Source organism: Scyliorhinus canicula, chromosome 8 (genome assembly GCF_902713615.1).
Source record: "Scyliorhinus canicula chromosome 8, sScyCan1.1, whole genome shotgun sequence".
In the NCBI taxonomy this organism is placed as follows: domain Eukaryota; kingdom Metazoa; phylum Chordata; class Chondrichthyes; order Carcharhiniformes; family Scyliorhinidae; genus Scyliorhinus; species Scyliorhinus canicula.
The window spans coordinates 171,482,792-171,496,384 of NC_052153.1; the positions used below are offsets into that span (position 1 = coordinate 171,482,792).

The window sequence follows — 13,593 nt, forward strand, 5'->3', positions numbered from 1 at the left end:
GGTACTGCCGTGCCAATCGGTGCCATGGTTTAAAAAATCGGCACTTTACGGCCGTTTTTACGAACGGCCAGACCAGGTGTGTTTGCCGTTCGTAAAAACAGCCGTAAAGGGCTTGGAACTCGGCCCATCGGCCAGCTGAGAATCGCTGCTGGCCGTAAAAAAACGGCGGCAGCGATTCGTATCGGGAGTCGGGTGTGGGGGGGGGGGGAGAATAGCGGGAGGGCGTCAGACTAGCGTGGCCGTAAAATTTTACGAACCCCGCTATTCTCCGCACCGTCGTGAGTGCGGAGAATTGCGCCCAATATAATTCGATAACTGAAAGGCCGAGAAATGGCATCAACACACCACTTCAGATGCGCAACTACAGATTTCATTACCTAAAGGAAATCAACGAAACGGGTGGGTTTTTCTGTCAGTTTATTCGTTTCATGGCACCATCACCCAGATGAGCTTTAAATTCCAGATATTTTATTAATTACTTGGGATCCATGTAGTAATTGATTTTAAATTGCACAAGTTGCCACGTTGAACCCAGAGCATTAGCCTGGGCCTCTTGGTTACTAGTTCAGTGACCTTCCTACCATGCAGCTGATTTAGACACATTGGGTGTGATCTACCGGCTACGTCTGCCAGAATCAGAGCGGGGCACAGCTGGTAAATGCCGGGAGAGGCTGCCCCCCGGACTTCCCGACGATCGATAGGCCTCCCGAAATCGAACCAGATCTCAATAGGCAGGACCTGGTCTTGCGCAGTTAAGTAGGTTTAAGAACCCACTTAACCGTACTGACAATGGATCTAACCGGTTCCAGGCATTATTCAACCTCCCCAAGGAGACCCCAGCCAGGCGCTGAATAATAATCATAATAATCTTTATTAGTGTCGCAAGTAGGCTGTGATGAAATTACTGTGAAAATCACCTCGTCGCCACACTCCGGCACCTGTTCGGGTACACAGAGGGAGAATTCAGAATGTCCAATTCATCTGACAAGCACTTCTTTTGGTACTTCTGGGAGGAAACCGGAGCACCCGGAGGAAACCCACGTAGACACGGGGAGTATCAGCAGTCTTCGCACAGACCCAAGCCAGGAATCGAAACCGAGTCCCTGGTGCTGTGAAGCAACTGTGCTAACCACTGTGTGACTGTGCTAACCACTGTGCTACTGTGGATCAAGCGTAATGGCACCTGGGGGAGGGGGGAGGTGGGCTTCCAGGACATTGAAGGTCCTGGGTGGTCAGGGACAGGTCATGGGTGGTACCCTTGCTCTCCCCCTGACACCCAGACACCTTGGTGCCAGCAGCCTGGCACCTTGTCACTACCACCCTGGCACTGCCGATATGCCCAAACAGTGCTGACAGGCCCACAGAAGCACTGCCAGTGTGCCAGGGTGGCATTTCCCAGGTGTCAAGGTGGCACAGCCAAGGGTAAGGGCCTGAGGGGGGCCATGCCCATAAAACAGGGTTGAGAGGGGTATGAAGGGTGGGGTATGAAGGGCGGATACATGGGGCCTCTGGAAGGTTGGGAGGGTGAAGGGTGGGGGTCCTGAAGTGGGTGGGGTGAAAGGGGGCGTGGGAAGGCCTGAAAAGAGGGGGGGGCCTTCAGTGACCTCATACCTAGGTGTCCTCAGTGGCGGGGGGGGGGGGGTGACATTGCCTGTGGGTGGGATCTGGGAACCCTCAAACTGAGTTTGAGATCCAGGTACTCTTTCAAAATGGTGGCCCAATCACTGAGGCGCTGGTCTGGCCAGTGAGTTTAGTTCCCCAGCTGGTGTGGGCTAGCCTGGTAAGAAACCTCCCAGGATCCAAAAAGGTGACAAAGTGTGATTAGGTAGTGGCGGATAACCTGCCAATAGAACTGGGGAGAAACTGTTAGCTAAATCTGCCTGAAATGACACTTAGAAACTTTTCTGTTAAATCGTGCCCAACAGGTAGAATTTAATGCCCTCCCTGTGGCAAATTTGGTGGCAGGGAAGGCATTTGATTAGGCAGGAAGGTGGCAGGTAGGGACCCCGCTGACTTTCTGCCTTCACCTCAGCAGTATGTCCCATCTCCAAGATGCACTGCAGGAACTCAACTTAGGCAACACCTTCCAAACCCATGACCACTACCATCTAGAAGGACAAAGGCAGCAGATACCTGGGAACCCCACCTTCTGGATGTTCACCTCCAAATCAGGTCACCTCCAAGTCACACCATCCTGTCTTGGAAAAAGAACCGTTCTTTCACTGTTGCTGGGTAAAAATCGAGGACTTCCTCCACTGACAGCATTATGGATGTACCTACATATCTCAGAGACTGAAGAGGTTCAAGAAGACATCTCACCACCAACCTATGAACGGTACTGGCCTCGGCAGTGATGTCCACATCCCGCAAATTAATGAAAAAAGAAATCGGTGACAGGAAAGCCTGCCCCAACGCCAACTGAGGCCCTTAAGTTGACAATCAATTGTGACTTAAAGGCCTCATCTCACTGCTTCTACTATTAACTCAGTGGCGGTTATGGGGCTCACCATGAGTGGAGCTTGACAAGCAAGCCCATGTGCGCTCCCAGGGGAGGGGGGGACCTTATTCAAAGGTCTCAGTGCACAATTGAGGGAGCTGACATTGGGTCGGCACCCCCCCCCCCCCCCCCCCCCCCGCTCTTTCTGCTGACAACCCCTAATCACTCACCTGTGGCCTGGGATCCAGTAATTATCCCAGGGTGCGTGTCATACCAGCAACACACACTCCTATCCTGTAGGCACTATCATTCAACAGAGCTACCAGCCTCTAACTCATTGGCAGTTCCCGGAGGCGGGACTTCTACCATCCAGGGTTCTTAATCCTGGGGCAGGCCGACAGCTATCCACTAATTGCCTGACTTCCAATTAATTCAGTGGGTCCTCCCTGAAATAGGCAAGGTGGGACTCTCATTGGCTCGCCCCCCCCCCCCCATTTCCTCCATTAACTCCTGCCCATCTATTTTTAATGATCAGCTTTTTGAGAGAATAGGCCATGTATATGATTTAGCCAATGCCCATTCATATGTAATAATAATAATGTTTGTCAGTGTCACAAGTAGGCTTACATTAACAATGCAGTAAAGTTACTATGAAAATCCCATAGATGCCACACTCCCTCGCCTGTTTGGGTACACAGAGGGAGAATTCAAAATGTCCAATTCACCTAACAAGGATTGCGCCCATACTTACTGGTTGTGGAATCCAGGGAGGTCCTGAAGATGGGATAGAAGCTACAAAACAAACATACCATCTTTTGAAAAAAATGTATCAGAAAATTAATTCCGACATCAATTCCATCTTAACTTCCCATTGCAATAAACCAAGGGCAAAATTGGGATTGGGTTATTCGGATCGCCTGCTCAAAAATGAGCCTAATCCTTTCTCAATGTTTGGGAGCACTTTGAGTACAAGATCAAACATCATGGTGTTGCTGGTAACATTCTGCTCAGACTGAAATCAATTCGATTGCACCTCACTTCCTAATGGAATACATCTCTGCCAAAAATAAGCCGCTGAAAAAAACGACATTGATGAAAAAAGTTGAAACAAATATTTAACTGGACCTACAAATAACGGGCCAGCTTTGAAAAAAAATACTCTTTGCAGCTCAACAAAATGGAACATAGCACATGCCTTAATACTGCGCTGCCACAGAACATTATAATTGCTTGTTTCGATGATTGAGAATCTTACCAATCCAGCCTTTGAGGGGGATGTTGCCTTTCCTATCATAGTTCATCCTCATATTGTTCACGCACTTGGCTTCAAAATGATTGAATATTGCTTGTTTAATATCTCTGGCATTCTGTTCTATGAAGCTCAGAGTACAGGATAATCTGTCATGTGGCAGGTCATCCACACAATGTACCTTGACTGCTGATTACGAGTCACACTTTCACAAACACTAATCCTTTCATAGTTAAATCAAAATGCATTTGCTTCAATATCTGAAAGAGTTTCACTGGTGTAAATGGCAGAAGACCACAGAACGAGTCAGACGAAGAAAGCCTTTTAATCCACTCAGCTCAGCTGATTGAAATTTCTTTCTCTGATATGTTGTAATCCAGAAAGATAATTTTATCTCCTTTGCACCCACACAATCCAATGTCGTTTATTAATGTCGTAGAGGAGCTAAGTGACTAATCATCTCTTTTCTAAGGAATTATTTATTTATTTATGGAATATCGGTGTTAGGCCAGCATTATTTTCCCATCCCTAATTGCCTTTGAGAAGGTGGTACTGAGATGCGTTCTTGAACCGCTGCTGTCTGTGTGGTGTAGGTACACCCACGGTGCTTTTAGGGAGGGAATTCCAGAATTTAGACCCAGAAACAGTGAAGGAACGGAATTCTATTTCCAAGTCAGAATGGTGTGTGATTTGGAGGAGAACTTGTAAGTGGTGGTGTTTACATGTACCTGCTGACCTTGGTCTTCTGGGTGGTAGCAGTGGGGGTTTGGAAAGTGTTGCCAAAGTAGCCTCAGTGAGTTGTTGAAATGCATCTTGCATTTGCTGCACACAGCTGCCTCTACTGGTGATGGAGACAGTGGATTTTTAAATTGGGGGATGAAGTGACGATCAAAGGGGCTGCTTTTTCCTGGATGCTAGAGTATTCCATTCAATCTTGACTTGTCCATTGTAGACGGTGGACAGGCTTTGGGGAGGGGAGTCAGGAGGTGAATCACTCTCTGTAGAACATCCAGTCCAAAGATGTGCAGGTTAGGTGGATTGGCCATGCTAAAAATTGCCCTTAGTGTCCAAAATTGCCCTTCGTGTTGGGTGGGGTTACTGGGTTATGGGGATAGGGTGGAGGTGTGCGGTTAGGAAGGGTGCTCTTTCCAAGAGCCGGTGCAGACTCGATGGGCCGAATGGCCTACTTCCGCACGGTAAAAATTCTATGTAAACCCAATTCTATATTCTCCTTCACCTGACAGGAATAATTTCAAACTTACACTTTTCCAGCACCAGCAAAACTGGTTGGACAGGGCAGGGTGAAAACTCTGATCAATTGTGTCCTAAAATGATAAGTAGGTCCAATGTTCACCATGTGACACTGACTTCCATCATTAAATCCCCCCCCCCTGCTAAAACAGGTCTTGGTTGCCCTGCAGTATCTGTTGAAGTGGCAGTAGGAAGAGTTGTGGCTTTCATCAACTGAAACCATTTTGTCATTGCTATCACACTTTGACATTTATTTGCACCAAACTGCTTCAGCTTTAAGTTATTACAAGGCTCAAGGGGATCAGGGATTATGGGGAGAAGGCAGGAGATTGGGGATGAGAAAAATATCAGCCATGGTTAAATGGCGGAGCAGGCTCGATGGGCCGAGTGGCCTAATTCTGCTCCTATGGCTTATGGTCTAACTACGATGGAAATGATTACAATCACAAAGGGTTTAGACAGAGAATATAAAGAAAAATTGATTCTAATTGTGGGCAGCACGGTAGCATAGTGGTTAGCACAATTGCTTCACAGCTCCAGGGTCCCAGGTTCCATTCCAGCTTGGGTCACTGTCTGTGTGGAGTCTGCACATCCTCCCCATGTGTGCGTGGGTTTCCTCCGGGTGCTCCGGTTTCCGCCCACAGTCCAAAGATGTGCAGGTTAGGTGGATTGGACATGATAAATTGCCATTAGTGTCCAAAATTGCCCTTAGTGTTGGGTGGGGTTACTGAGTTATGGGGATAAGGTGGAGGTGTTGACCTTGGGTAGGGTGCTCTTTCCAAGCCGGTGCAGACTCGATGGGCCGAATGGCCTCCTTCTGCACTGCAAATTCTATGAATAACCAGTGGATGCAGATTCACGGTGATTGGTAAAAGAACCTGAGGCAACACCAAAAATGTTTCCTCTCAGAGGGTCACGAGGCTCTGGAACTCTCTCCCTCAAAAGGCAGTAGAGGTAGAATCTTTGAATATTTTTAAGGCACCGTCGGACAAATTCTTGATGAACAACAGGGTGAAAGGCTCTCGGGGCTTGGCAAGGACGTGGAGCTGAGGTGACAATCAGATCGCCCACGATGTTATTGAATGGGAGAATAGGCACGAGGGGCCCAGTAGCCTCCTCCTGCTCCTAATTCATATGTTCAGTTAGAAAATGCCTTGATGCAATGAATCATTATTTGAAATGCTTTGCTGGATACAGTGGCGGGTGGAGGTTACTTTAGCCTTCGAAATGGAGCTGCAGAAATACTTGAAGGGAAGAAAACTGCAGAGAGATGGGGAAAGAGCATGGGAGTGGGAATAATTGGATTACTCTTGGACAGGGCTGGTGCAGACTCAGTCATCCAAAAGCCCTTCCCCGTACAGTACTCGTCTATGGTTCTGAAATTCGATGAAAGTCTAAATTATGTCCCGAGGATCCAGTTTAATTTTTGGAGTCTCCCAACAGGTCTGTAAATAAATACAGTTTGTGGAAATTCTCACCAGTGATTCATTCACTGTGGCTTGTTTAGACGGTGGGATTTGCTTCTGGCACAGTGTTTTTTTTAAACGAGAGCATAGCCCTGTGGAATCTCTAGTTGCGCTGGTTGCAATTTCCATTGAAAATTCTGCAAACATCTGCGGCAGTTGTGCTGATATTGGGGAGGGATTGCACCGAGAGGAATGCACAATCAAACGCTAAATTCCAGATCCTCGATTTCAGTCTGTGAGGTCGCAATCCTTATTGAGAAAACTCTTCATTCACAGCCATCCTCTGTGAGGTCCCTACACTGTGACTGATTGCAACAAAAAGTGTACAGTGAAGATCAGCATTGTGACTAAAGTAAAACTAAGGTATCTGGGTCCATAGAAACCCAACAGTGCAGGGCGGCGCAGCGGTTAGCACTGCAGCATCACGGCGCCGAGGACCCAAGTTCGATCCCGGACCCGACTCACTGTCTGTGTGGAGTTTGCACATTCTCCTCGAGGTTGCGTGGATTCCACCCTTACAATCCAAAAAGATGTGCAGAGCAGGTGGATTTGCCACGCTAAATTGTCCCTTAATTGGAAAAAAAGAATTGGGTACTCTAAATTTATTAAAAGAAAAGGAAACCCTACAATGCAGAAGGAGGCCATTCAGCCTATCTGAGTCTGTACCGACCCTCTGAAAGAACATTCAACCTTTGCTCAGTACCCCCCCCTTCCATCCCCGTAAACCCACACATTGATCACGGCCAATCCACCAAACCTGCACATTGAGAGGAAACCGGAACATTCGGAGGAAACCCACGCAGACACAGGGATAAAGTGCAAACTCCACACAGGCAGTTACTCGAGGCCAGAATTTAACCCCAGACCTGACGCTAACCACTGTGCTACCATGCTGCCTGAGATAATAAAAGTATCCTGGAAACATGCTTGCAATGTGACCTTCTTCAAGTGAAATATTCGTGCCAATTTTACTTTTTTTGAGTGAAAATAGCTGCGTGTTCCTTTTCCGAATTATTCTACTTCCCTCTGAAAAAAAAAGTTGCGTTTGGTAAATAACGCCACAGGCACACAGCCCTCTGGTACCTCATTCAAGTAGTTATTCTTTATGTGTTTTCAGCAACTGCTGGCAATCCATTAAGCATGAGGGGATCACAACTGATTTTGTGTCTGTCCTTCCCCTGCCACTTCCCACTGTGCCCACATTAAAATACTTTTTAGTGAGGCCATTAGGTGGGAACATTAGTCAATTTGTTCTCCCCTCTCCTCAGCTGGGCATCAAGCCCATCCCATCAAGGTTAGTAAGCTCAGCAGAGACCCGAGGACTGAACCCAGCCATCACAGCTCAGTAGCAGATCAGAAGACGCTCTTGTGAACCAAGGTGTCAAAGGAGCTACTGTTGTATGTTTGACAGATGCAGTCTTCAATGCCTGCGCTGACGATGTATATTTTACTCATGTCTCTCTGAGTTTGTGCAGCATTACTAAATTCTGTGCCAAAGAAAAGTTGTTAATTGCTTTTAACAAGACATTTTAAAGTGAATTTTTCAGAAAAAAAGCAAACAAGAGACAGTCTTTCAATAACGTTTCTCCCCTGACATTTTTACTGTTCATCTGTAATTCGTAGCTCAATGTCATAGGCTCTTCCCTGTCTTCCTTGGTGTGGGGTTGTACTACTACAGAAGACAAAATTACTTGGTAGTAGATTGTAGAATGAAACAGAACAGACTCTGTGAAGGCTGCTCCAATGTTCCCTGTAAATGTTTCTGTTTTGAAGTTGCAGCGAATCGCAAGCTGTCAAACAGCTGGTTCACAGGGCACCAGATGAAAGCCCAGAACTGTATGCAACTACAGCAGACCAGACAACCCCAGCATCCCAAACATCGACAGACAAACTGACAAAAAAAAAATCAAGAGTGTTTGTACAAAAAGGACCCTTCAGGCACCACCTGCCCACATGTGACAAAGTCTGCAGATCACGCACTGCGCGATTACAATCAACCCAGCAAGTCTTCCTGGATCCTGAGGGACTGCCTTGGAGAAAGACTATGTGGAATTTGCACGTTCTCCTCTGGTCTGTGTGGATTTCCTCCAGGTGCTCCGGTTTCCTTCCACAGTCCAAAGGTGTGCAGGTTAGGGGGATTGGCCATGATAATTGCCCTCCCGTGTCCAAAAGGGTAGATGGATTTACTGGGTTATGGGGCCAGGTTGGAGGAGTGGGCCTAGGTGGGGTGCTCTTTCGGAAGGTCGGTGTAGACTTGATGGGCTGAATGGCCTCCTTCTGCACTGTAGGGATTCTATGATTCAAAGGATCTACATCTCAAAATTCTTTACAAAAAGCGTTTCACAGAAAATCCCCAGATAGATCCGCCCTACCATGACCAGAGAATGATACAGGCCAGAAGGAGGCCATTAGGCCTATCATACCAGTACCAGCTCTTTGAAAGAGCCGTTCAATCAGTCGCACATTCCTGCCTTTTTCCCTGAGTCTGTAAAATCTTTTTTTTTGCATATTTATTAATTTTGAAGGTTACTAATAAATATGCTTCAACAAGCTGTTCAGGCAGCTTACAGCCATAATTCAAGATGAAGAAATAAATAGAAGGATATGTTGATACAGTTGGAAAAATAAAGTGTAAGGATGCTCAAGAGGTGCAAGTGGAATTACAACTCAGGGCAGCGGAGTCCAATTTACACTTTCCAACTCAAGCTTCCTCATTTACCTCATGGGGTTATTTTCCATAACATACACTTCCTATATTCAACTCATATTTTGAGCAGTGCCAACGAGGGCCATCCCCTGGACTGTCAAATGCACCAACACTATTTTTCTTTCATGGTCCTCTGTCTCAATAAATTCTTAGATGTAAGTAAGTCCGAGTAAAACAGACCACAAGAATAAAGTCGGGCTATGAAAATGACCAGAGCTGGGAGCTAATTTCTGCAGGTCTGGTAGCATCTGTCGAGAGAGAAGAGAGCTAATGTTTTGGGTCTGAATGACTCTTTGTCAAAGCTGAGGGCAGAGGGGAAGGAAGGGGGGGGGGGGGGGGGGCGGGTGTACCTAGCGGCAGTGGGGTTAGACCTTGGGGTGGGCAGCCCTCCAGTTGGCCCAGCAGGCCCATGAAAAGAGACCGTCTCTCTGCCTGCCATTAGCTCGCACAGGGAGAACTGTGGAACTGGATGCTTGGCATGGAACACTCCAGGAGCAGGTTTTATCCCAGATTGAACAGCAGGATGCTGAGGCCCTTCTTCTTAAGGGCAGCACGGTAGCATTGTGGATAGCACAATTGCTTCACAGCTCCAGGGTCCCAAGTTCGATTTCTGCACATCCTCCCCGTGTGTGCGTGGGTTTCCTCCGGGTACTCCGGTTTCCTCCCACAATCCAAAGGTGTGCAGGTTGGGTGGATTGGCCATGAAAGATTGCCCTTAGTGTCCAAATTTCTATGATTAACCTAGGACAAAAGTTCGGCACAACATCGTGGGCCGAAGGGCCTGTTCTGTGCTGTATTTCTCTATCTCTATAAGTAGTGAAGTTATGGCTGGTCATCAGCCCACACTGCTGGTAAAACAGCAGAGGTGGGCAGGCAGATGGGCAGCAAGCGTGACGCCCACACAATTTTACATGTCCACGACATGAAACGCAGTGGCAGGAGAGCTTTAAACCCGATCCCATGTCTCACTCAATAAAGTTGTGAGGGTTGGGATGTCTGCTGCAGCTGGTTTCTTGCTGTTGAGAGCCCACCTGTAATTTATCTGAAGGGGATGGAAACACTTGTGAATGCAGCTGACCTGTAAAAAGCCCACTTATTTACTACAAAGGGGTTGTGCAACAACACATGGCACCTTTGTAGAAATAGAAAACAGAGATAGATTTAACATTTCAAAAAAGAACGAGCCTATTAATACAATTCAGCACGGCTCTCGATTCGTCAATCATGTTTTGCACATTCTCCCCGTGTCTGCATGGGACGCACCCTACAATACAAAAAGCTGTGCAGGGTAGATGAATTGGCCACGTATAAATTGCCCCTTAATTGGGAAAAAAAAAGAATTGGGTACTCAAAATTTATTTTTTAAAAAACAGATTCTTGAATCATGTCAATTTACTTTAGAGATCTATTGTCCTGAAATTCAATGCCCAGCACAAATTTATTACAAGTTCATCGGCACATTGAAAATATGTTTTCAGTAGATTTTTTTTACATAGAACAAACATAGAACATTACAGCGCAGTACAGGCCCTTCGGCCCTCGATGTTGCGCTGACCTGTGAAACCCATCTAAAGCCCATCTGCACTATTCCATTATCATCCATATGTTTAACGAATGACCATTTAAATGCCCTTAATGTTGGCGAGTCCACTACTGTGGCAGGCAGGGCATTCCATGCCCTTATGACTCTCTGAGTAAAGAACCTACCTTTGACATCTGTCCTATATCTATCTCCCCTCAATTTAAAGCTATGTCCCCTTGTGCTAGCAATCACCATCTGAGGAAAAAGGCTCACACTGTCTCTTACCTGTTAGGGTTGTAGGAGCCGGTAGTGGTTTTCTGTCACCAGATGATGATGTCAGGTGGTCCCATGCTGTGCCCTGAAACATAAAATGGGAGTAGAAATGCCATAAGAGCATTCAAAATGTATGTTTTCGTTTTGAAAAGAGAGACATGTTGTCAAAGCTTTGCACCTTGCACCAATCAGGAAAAATTCAACAATGCCAAATTCCAAGTGCTCACAGCTATTTATACCACGGGGCAAATGGGTGTTGATTGGTCGGCAAGCCAGTATTGGAGGCGGTTGAATGGCCTCGTTGCACCCGACCCGGTGACGTGACGAGACGTCTCGCACGATTTGCAATGCTCGGAACGCAACGCGAGATCCAACGAGATCTCTTGAGACATGGTGAGGGCGGGATCAAAATTTATGTATGTAAGTGAGCAATTCGGCTGCCAGGGTGGCACTGCAAAGCTGGCAGGGACGCTGCCAAGGTACCAAGCTGGCAGTGATAAGGTGCCCAGGTGCCTGGTTGTCCATGCCAGAGATTGGGTGTGGGGGTGCCCTTATGAGATGGGGCTCAGGAGGGCTCGAGTATCCCAAGTAAATTGGGTCATTGGGCTGGTCCAGAGGCCATGGTGGGGGACAGAAGGCAGGGGAGGGGGGGGATCGAGAGATTGGGCAGCATTTAAAAATGTCCTCTTCCTGCACAGATGAGCTCAGCCCGTCAGCGCGGGAAACAAAGGTAAGTGCTGCCTCGGTGGGGCATTCCTCATCGAGGCCAGAAGCAAAACAAAGTCCTGTTTTTTCCCCGTTAAATCGTGCCCACTGCTTGGTCGAGACATTGCCATGGAGATGGGGCGAGGCAGTGCCTGGTGTTAGTATCCATCCTATGCTTTGATTGTTAGAATTTAGGGCAGCGGGCAGCACGGTACCCTAGTGGTTAGCACAACCGCCTCACGGCGCTGAGGTCCCAGGTTCGATCCCGGCTCTGGGTCACTGACCGTGTGGAGTTTGCACATTCTCCCCGTGTTTGCGTGGGTTTCACCCCCACAACCCAAAAATGTGCAGAGTAGGTGGATTGGCCACGCTAAATTGCCCCTTAATTTGGAAAAAATAATTGGGTAATCTAAATTAAAAAAAAAAAAAGAATTTAGGGCAGCACGGTGGCATGGTGGTTAGCACTGCTGCCTCACGGCGCCAAGGTCCCAGATTCAATCCCGGCTCTGGGTCACTGTCCGTGTGGAGTTTGCACATTCTCCCCGTGTTTGTGTGGATTTCGCCCCCACAACTCAAAGATGTGCAGGGTAGGTGGATTGGCCATGCTCAATTGCCCCTTAGTTGGAAAAAAATGAAATGGGTACACTAAATTTATTAAAAAAAAGAATTGATTGTAAGAATTTGCCAAACATTTAAAACGCGCCAAACAAATTCTCCTCAGGCAGGAGCAGAGGAAAGTCACAAATATTAATAACAGACAGAAAATAGGCAGCGGACAGTCTCTTCCCTGAACGCAGCAGTTAATTGCTGCAGCTATCCATAAAGTGATAGCGCTCATCTTGAAACTTAATTCAACAGTGCAAATGGAACGATGAAAGTGAACTTGTACTGGATCACAGGTGCTCGTGGAAAGCCTGAAAGTGAAGGATACATTTTTGGGCCAAAGTAATTGTTTTTCTGCTCCTGAAAACATTCTTGCAACCAGTCAATCAAGGGTTTCCTCCATTAGTTAATTAGATTTGCCTTTGTTTGATCTCTGTGAGATTTTGAGTGGTAAAATGCTGCTTGTGCGTGATGGAAGTGGTGAGACGCTCGCTACAGGGTGTCTGGGAACCAAGAAAACAGGAGAAACAACATTGTAACAATCGGATTGAAGGACTGCGAAATAAACAGTTCAAGGTCTGAGCAAGAAAGAGAACGTTGAACCGGGACAACTTTGGACTGGGTGAAATCAGTGCCAATCTGGTGCAGGAAGAGAAAAGAGAGGGAAAGGAAAATTGGAATAGGCGTGACAAAAAAGGACAGAGAAGGAAAATATTTTTTTTTTTTAAGTTAAAAAAAACAATCTTAAGCAACATTTAAAACCTGAAGGAATAAGACTCCATTCTTCTAATCGTTCATTTCCAGGGCCAGTGGGATTCATTGACAGTAATACTTATCACATGATTAAAAGGTTACTTCGACTGAAATGGACACAGTGACAGCTTATATTAATATAGGGCCCATAACATAATAAAACACACCAAGAGCAATTTAAAACAAATTGTAACACCGAACCTCAAAAGGGCTATGTAATGACTTAGGGCAGGCCTTTGAGATTGGCCAATTAGAATACGAGTACCCTGATTAGTGGCCCCATTTCTGTGTATCTAACAGGGAGTGTCAAATCCTCCGCACTCCTGGTGTAGACAGCAGACTGAATGGTCATGGTTATTCAGTTGTTGAGTTTGTAAATAAAAGGAATTCTGGTGATGGGACTTCAGCCTCCGTGGACTTATTACAGTGGCGACGAGGAAAATGGAACAACCTGAAGAAACCTGCTTGTCAGCAGCTGCTGCATATTGAGGAAAAGCCACTGACAGGCAAAATGCCTTTATTCGGGAAGTTGGACTCTTTTGACCCTGCAGTGGAAGACTGGGCCCAATATGTAGAGCGGATGAAGTATTTCTTTAGAGCAAACGATATAATCCTGGATGAAAAGCA

General features: G+C 46.6%; 1 protein-coding gene across 17 annotated transcripts in view; it reads right to left on the reverse strand.

Moving 5' to 3' along the window:
* The window catches only part of tenm3 (teneurin transmembrane protein 3), a 4,148,867-nt gene that overhangs the window by 1,230,885 nt on the left and 2,904,389 nt on the right, over positions 1-13,593 (reverse strand). For all 17 annotated transcript variants that reach the window (XM_038805737.1, XM_038805738.1, XM_038805732.1 and 14 more), the window contains one exon: positions 10,918-10,990. The gene's annotated coding sequence lies outside the window, so the exon portion shown is untranslated. The remainder of the gene's footprint in view (positions 1-10,917; positions 10,991-13,593) is intronic.